General features: G+C 31.6%; 1 long non-coding RNA gene across 1 annotated transcript; it reads left to right on the top strand.

Moving 5' to 3' along the window:
* The first annotated feature begins 2,924 nt into the window (after positions 1-2,924).
* Positions 2,925-5,953, top strand: LOC133815983 (uncharacterized). The gene is made up of 3 exons (XR_009884931.1): positions 2,925-3,095; positions 3,214-3,281; positions 5,624-5,953. It is a non-coding gene; the product is annotated as an uncharacterized LOC133815983 (long non-coding RNA).
* The last annotated feature ends 2,196 nt before the right edge of the window (positions 5,954-8,149 follow it).

The following is an 8,149-nucleotide window of genomic DNA, read 5'->3' as shown; positions in this document are numbered from 1 at the left end:
TTGTATAATAGCAGCAGTTCTGGGATTAGTGTTATGAACCATAAAATCTTATCATCTTAAATTTGCATAAAAGTGTACATAACCACCTCCCACATCTCCTCTTGCTTTCTCTCTAGCTTTCCATAGCTGTTTGTTAGTATCTTTAATGCAAAAATTTCTTTCAACTTATCCCTCATTTTTTGCAAACTCAAATCCTATGTTCAAGCAAAACTCTTCAGAAGCTTCTTTGCAATCCAACCTGATGTTTCTATCCTATTCTTCACTACACATTGGCATTTGTGCTCTGGATTATATGTTTTGATGATAAATTGTCTTTCATCAGACGATAAGGAAGAAGGGATCCTCCATGAGCATCCTTCTGCTTGACAAGTTGAAGTCACTCTAGTTCTAGCATGCTTCACTTTTTGAAGCTCAAAACCTTCATGAATAGAAAAATCTTTCAACACATCCCAAAAGTGCTTGTGGTCCCTGAATTTTTTCCACAACCTAAGCACTATCTTCCCATTCTCGTAAATATCCTCAACCTCTAATACCGACATTTTAGAGTTTGGATCAACCTATATTTTGAACATCGCACTCTTTTGCAACCAATGTGACCATCCTCATCACTATAATATAAGTCATCAAATAAAGTCTCTCTGTTAGCTTCATCACAAACTATTTCAAAATCAGAGGTGTCTTCTTCTTCTGTCGAACTGTCAAGACTTCCTTTTCTTCACTCCACGTCCAAGTCACTATCATCTGTTGGACTTGACAGATGCTCAGTATTGGAATCAATAGGGTCAATTGGAATTTTAGAAGCCCTTCGGGTAGCATATTTGTGCCTCCCCATCCTACACCCTGTAGATGATGCACCTGATACAAATTATAACACATGACAAAAGTTAATAAGACAGAACAAATAACATCTTACAAGAATTATATTTCTAGTTTAATAAATGATTCAATAATACCAAATCACCATGTTCAAATTCCGGGTTGAAATTAATAGGTGTCTGAAATTTTGGTAATGTATGGTCATTTGGTGATGCATTAGGTAACTCTCGGTCATTTGGGGATACGCCTAACTCTTGGTTCTTTTGTTGGCATTTTGGAATATGCACTTCAGTATCTTCAAATTCTGGAATATGTGCTTCAGCATCTTCAAATTTTGGAATCCTCTGGTTGTCGTTTTCATCAAATTCAGATACCTTAGGCTGGTTGAACTCATGCTGCATGTTAGTATCTTCAAAATGTGGCACTGTAGTTTCTGGATTTGGTTCATATGGTTGCTGAACTTGTGGTTCTTCAGCAAGTGGTTCTTGATGTTAGTTAGAAGTTTCATCTTCAAACGGTGCAATAGGAGCTTCAAAATGTAATGATTTCGACATTGGACAAACTCTCTTACGTGCACATGATTTCATACGACGGCCTTGAGGAGATTCAACCTCAGTTGGTTTTGGTCGATCAAAAACTTCTGCCACTACACTTGATGAAGCTTTTGGAGTTCTTGGTGGACTTGGTGCTGGTGGTGGACCACTGTCTTTATCAGATTCCATAATTTCAACAACATCATTAGGATTAGAAGCTTTTGGAAATGCAACACTTATTGCCTTTACCTCTATCATATCAACAATTAGATAAATGATTTTTTTTCTCATCTTCATTGACAGAAAACATGAACATCAGTGACTCATCATCATGTACCTCCATCTTAATATGTCACTCTCCAATTAGAGCCATAATCTTAAAATTAATTGTTTTACCTCTGACATTGCTTATATCCACAACAATGTCTTCAATCAAGGCCTTTTGTAAATCCATCATATTGTAATGTTCAGAATCAGCATGAAATGGTTTCAACACTTGCAAGGTATGCACAATCATGTTTCCTTACACCGTTTCACAAGTAAAACTCCCACTCATCAGACCAAATAACTAAGAAAGTTCAAAAGCCTAACATAAAATACATTTCCAATAAAAAGATAAAAAAATAACAAGCTTAAACTTTGGACATAAATAAATAAAACACATACGAACCCTAATATAAATCCCCAATAAAACCCACAAAACAGTGACTCCAACTACAGATTGATACTAAAAATTGAAACCCATAAAACAATTACAAAAGTAAGCAAACATAAATATCCCATAAAACCCATAAAGAAAAAAAAATACAACTGACTAACCTTGTGAGGTGTACCAGAAGCAACGATGGCGGTCTCTACACGACTTTACAATCTTCACTTTGATCGTCTTCTCCGACTGTCTTCGTCTTCTCCGTTCAAGGTGACCCTCATTTATTCATATTCTCACTCAATCGCTTGGCGTATAAGAGAAGCCAAGATATATATTTATTGTAGCGCACCAATTTTTTTTTATTAATTTTTGTGCTTTATTTTATTTAATTGTTAAGTGTTGTGAATTATTTTATTTATTTGTTTAAATTAATTGTTAGAATTTTTTGGTAGAATGTTGTGAATTTAATTGTTATTTGTTTGGTTATTTTTTTTTTAAATTTGTGAATAATTGAGTTTTGGTTGAATGCACCAAGGTGCATGGTAGGTAGTGATGCACCCTAATGATTGAGTGTGTGCATGTGCATGGTGCACTTGTATAGAATTTTCTACACACTTTATTGTTTCCTTTTATTAGATTTATTTTATTTATTTAGTTAAAAAAAAATAAATAAATAAAGGAAAGGAGAAGTGGCGTGTAGGAGAGTGGGAAATGAGGGATTTTCTTTCCTAATTGGTTTGGCCTTAGAATAATTTGATCGGATGACCATTAGATAAAATAGAAAAAGATGTTGTCATCTTTATGCACTCTTATTTTTCTTTAATTAAGAAAAAATCAAATAAAAAACAAAATAAACACAAATAGGAAACTTACCCTTTTTCATTTAGGCTAGTAATTGCCTTAGGTTAGATAAAGGGGGAAAGAAGAAAATAGAGGAGCCATTTTTCTTTGGGGCTGCCGAATTCAAGAGAAGGAGAGAGAGAGAGAGAGAGAGAGAGAGAGAGAGAGAGGAGAAACACGAAATTCTAGAGAGAGAGGAAGATAAAGAAGGAGAAGAGAAGAGGAAGAAGGGTTGGGTTTCGAAAAAAAACTCCTAGGTATGTGCTTATGTTTTGTTTTATTTTCTTTTAATCTTTAGTCATGAATCCTCTTCTTCTTGAAATTCTAAGAAAATAATTTGTGGTTTTCTTTTCTTGTGATGTTGGAAATCCCTAGGGAAGTGATCAAGGGTGGTGGCCAAATTGAGTTTTGATACTCTATCAAAGGAGGTAGTTGATCAATAGGTTTGTTTTGGTTTTGTGTTGATATCTAATACATTGTTGGTGATTTGGTTCCTATTTGAATATTTTTTGCTATGTGTTGATCTAGGTGGTCTTTGAAATACTTGACTATGATGTATGATGATTTTGGTATTCTATGTTCATGTTCATTATAGGTTTCGACATATGCATGTATAGGGATCCTCTTTGTAATTTTTGTTATTTTAGTTTTTATGTTAGATCCATGTTCTAGGAGCCCATGTAAATTTTGGCATGATAATTAATTTGGATTTTTTTTTGTTATTGAATCCATGAAAGTTGATGAATATGTTTATGAGGATTTTGGTTTTATTTTTATGTTTAATTCATGAGGGTTTCGACCTAGGTTATTGTTTCATATGTCTGTATGATTGATCTTGAAGCATGCCTATGATTTGAATGTCTATGTGATGTTAGGGATTTTCTTAGATTTACAATATGATAATAGGTGCATGCTAGGGTTGTGTTTAAATTTGTGTTAATTAAACATGAATGATTATTGTGTAAAATTTGTGAAACATGATGTAAAAGATGAATTTCATAACTTGTTATGCTTAATTTTTGTGTATAAATGGTTGAGAATATGATGAAAATAATGATTTGCATGCTTAAATGATTTTGCAAGTGCTATGATGTTTTTAAGAAATTAAAAGGGAATTTTAATTTACAATAAAATAATATTTTTACTCAAATAAATACCTACAGTTTTTTTTATATATTTTTAGAAAAAATATGAGTTTTAATTCCAAGATGGTGATTTTTGAAGGTTTATTTTGTTGCTAGAATTTTCGGTAAAAATTATGAAGAGTCTTTTAAATAAAAGAAAGTTTGTGTGTTTGTTGAAATAATATAACACCATAAACTATATATATTTAAATGGTGTTTTAAATGTAACCTTGAATGTTCACATTTTAATGATTATGCTTTTCTTAATTTTAATTAAGAAAAATATTGAGATTAAATTCACTTGAGATTTTTAAATAAATTAAATGGTGGCTGAAAGTTTAGTTTAATAAATTAAAAATAATTATATATGAATTTTTACTACATAAAATTAAGTCTTAAATAATACAAGAAAATTATATATTTTTTTCTCACATCAACTTTGTAATTTTATTAATTTAAATAAAATTATTATTTTCTAAAGGAAGCATGATATTTATAAGTACCTTAGATAGTTCAAGTTTTTTTTTTGTTTTCTATGCAATTTAAAAATAATAAATGGATTTATTATTTTTTAAATAACTAAATAAATTATTTTTATGAAATAAATATAATGTCTTAAGAGGTTTAATCAACTTAGGATTTAAAAGAAATAAATAATGGTGAGAAATTATGTTGCTAAATTCTTATTTTGAAAATGATAGAAATAAGCCCGTAGAAATTATCGTTTTTAACATCACTTTTTAACAACGTTCCCACGTACGCATGTCGCATGCAAATGCACTTTTAAGTTAAAAAATATGTCTAATATCCAACCCTATGATTTTTTTTTTAAAACAATGCATGTATAATAGGTAAAAGTTGCATTATTCTTTTGGTGATTTTATATGTAAAATGAGCATGTTTGGAAAATATGTGTAGATTTCACCATGTGTGCATGGAGAATGCATACATGGGGTATATGAGTTGGGCACAAGTAAGTCTTATGCGATGCTAAAGAATACTATTTGATTATGGTTATAGGCTCATTGTGAAATTTGTCAATTTTTGCTTTGCTCGGACCTGAGGTAAGGAAGTTAGATAGAAGTTTTGTTTATTTATGATATGAACAGTAAGATTGGTTTCTATGAAGATAAATGCTATGTATGATGATATACCTTGTGATATGAAGTATGAAATGCTCTTGTTAAATTGATATGGTGAAATTTGATGAATCATGTATATCCTTTTTGTGTTGATGCTACTGGATTGCATATATTGTAGTATGTTGTATGATATGTAAATGGTTGTTAGCGTGTTGAACGCGACACAACAAATGAGTTACTAAGGATCTAAGACGTAACCCAAGTTACTAAGGATATAAAGATGCAGGGAGGATGCGCCGAGGTTATTCAAGGACCAGAGCCTCCTGTTTACCTCAAGATGTGACATGTGCAAGATAGGGGGCCATGTTCACAAAGATATGATGATAATGTTTATGATGATGATGTTTGAATATGTTTATTATATATGATGCATGATAACGATCTATGATGATGACGTTAAGTGCAGTGTATGGCGTTGTAGGAGTTTTACAATAAGATTATGTTGTGTTGTATTTTTTTTGTCTGTTATTTGTACTTCCTTACTGGGTTTTTAGCTCACCCCCTTACTTTTCCTTCTAGGTAGCAAATAGGGTTTCTCATTGGCACACGTGGTGATGTGGGGAGTTCCGACGTCAGGGTGTGTATGGCGTGGGGTATCCTATGGGCGAACAAACAATCAGCTTAAAACGTCAAAATTTAAAGGACGATGTTATGTTTTTATTTTGATTTCCAAACTTGTCAGTGGAACATGAACTATATTTATTTTTAAAACGTTGCATGAGACTTTTATTTTATTTTAAACTATTGGGCCCAACTTGCATGTTTTAGCAAGACCCCAATGAAATTTTTATATAATAAGTAGGTTTTCTTCGATAAGTTTATGAGCATGGAGATGTTATACAAAGTATTAGTTTAGGGCGTTTTACATTTATCAACCCCAAGTCTCGCCTTTACATACTTAATTTTATAAAAATAAATTTTAATTCATTTAAAAATAACGAAAACAAATTGAAATAAAATATAGAGGGTAATTTGGTCATTACTAAAAAATCTATTGAGCAAATCCGAGCAGGAGGTACCAGTTTCAACTAATTTTTAAATATGGGGTACTAAAAAAGAATTATTCATATTAAAGGGTACCAAAATGACACTTTGACAAAACACAGGGTACCAAATGGGCACCTACTATTTTTTTATTCAATTTTCTTCAAAAGCTGACAAATAAAATTGAAACAAAAAATGGGTATTAGATCTCATCATCATCATCATCATCAAAATCTCAACAACATATCTAGAGTAGAACACCCAAATTAAAACACATTCAAATCCATAAACACATATTCAACAAAAACCATATTAGAAAATTTATATGATTAAACTTTGCTCCATTAACACCCTATCTCACATAGCCCATAAACCCAAACACAGATCAATCTTGTTGCTCTTGGAAAAAAAATACGAACTTAGAACCAAACATACATCTTCATATGCACGAAATCAAAATTTGGGTGTTCTTTTTTGTCAAAAAAAATTCAAATATGGGTGTTCTTCCTAGTTTATCCAATTGAACCCACCCAGACCCACCATCGCCCCAACCCACCCAGAACCACTGTCGCGTCACCCCAACCCACCCAGCCACCGTATCTCTCTTCCTTCTCGTCTTCTTCCTCTCTTTCTTCTCTCTGTCTTATCGTCTTCTTCCTCTCTCTCTCTCTGCCTGTCTCTCTCTCTTCTTGTCTTCTTCCTCTCTTGTGCGTCAGGGCTGAGACAAAGTTGACGGTGGGGAGGGCTTTTCATGCGGCTTCAACTGGGACTGGATCGAAGCTTGGGCGGCACAAGGGGTCGGGATCTAGGTTTGTGGGTGACGACGACCATGGGTCAAATTGGAGAAGATGAAGAAGGACAGATTGGAGAAGAAGAAAAAGAAATAGAAAATATTTTTATTTTTTAATTTTGAACTAATTTAAATATTTGTTTTTTATTTTTTAAAATTTGAATGTATTTTATTTAATTTTTTCTATTTAAAATCAATATAAATGATTTTTTTAAATATATACATATAATTGACCAATTATGGGGTAACACGTGTCCGTTGAGTCACCATTTAACAACTCTGTTAGAGTTTTTACCGACGAATACCAACGGAACTTGACATTATGTATTTTTGCCTAAAAAAAAGGATTGGGTACTAATTTATAAGTTTTTTAAAAGATTGGATACTTTTGCTTCTAATATCCCTTAATTAAATAATTAAAATCAATTTTATTTTTTTAGTTATTTTTTCAGTTTTAAAATTATTTTAAAAAAATAGATGGACTAATAAGGACAGGACACATGTAATCCCAATCAGCAGCTAACAGAGTATATTGGATGGAGACTAACGAAATTACTATTTTACTAAGATTGAGTACTTTTCCTGCTAAAAAAAAAGATTGGGTCTATGTCGCGTACAAACCTAAAACTTTGGGTACTTATTCAGCAAATATCTCTTTTAATAATAGTATTATATTGTATAAGCAATACTCAATGACATTAGATATATGGAGAGTTATGCCATCATGAACTTTCTAATCAGGTTGGACCACTATGATATCAACTGCATCTAGGTTACTTTGTAAGTACCAGGTTAATTTTTGTTGTTATAATTATTCTATATTATTTTTATGGTATTCAATAAGTATCAAGTTACTTTTTGTTATTGTTACTTTTATAGATTGCAAAGTACTATGTTATTTGTTATGATTTTACTTATTCCAAGTTACTTTTATGGTATTAAAAGAGTATTAAGTTGCATTTTTGTTGTTGTCTTTGTTACTTTCATCGATTGCAAAGTACTAGGTTACTTATTTATGATTTTGTTGTTATCTCAAATTGGGGTAACCTGATATCTTAAATTATATGTTTCACTAGTGTTATTTCTCTAATCTAGTAGCACATTACTTTTAATAGTCTAGTTATTAATTATTTCCATCCTAATGATTTGTTGTTGTGTAACCTAGTTCATCTTGATGCACAAAAAAGCTAACAAATCAAATTTACCATTTTTCACAGCCATAATTTTACATGATGATCAAATAAGTTTTACTGCAATAGCTAGCAGCAAGA

This window comes from Humulus lupulus, chromosome 2 (genome assembly GCF_963169125.1).
Source record: "Humulus lupulus chromosome 2, drHumLupu1.1, whole genome shotgun sequence".
In the NCBI taxonomy this organism is placed as follows: Eukaryota; Viridiplantae; Streptophyta; class Magnoliopsida; order Rosales; family Cannabaceae; genus Humulus; species Humulus lupulus.
This window is presented reverse-complemented; position numbering and strand designations above follow the sequence as displayed.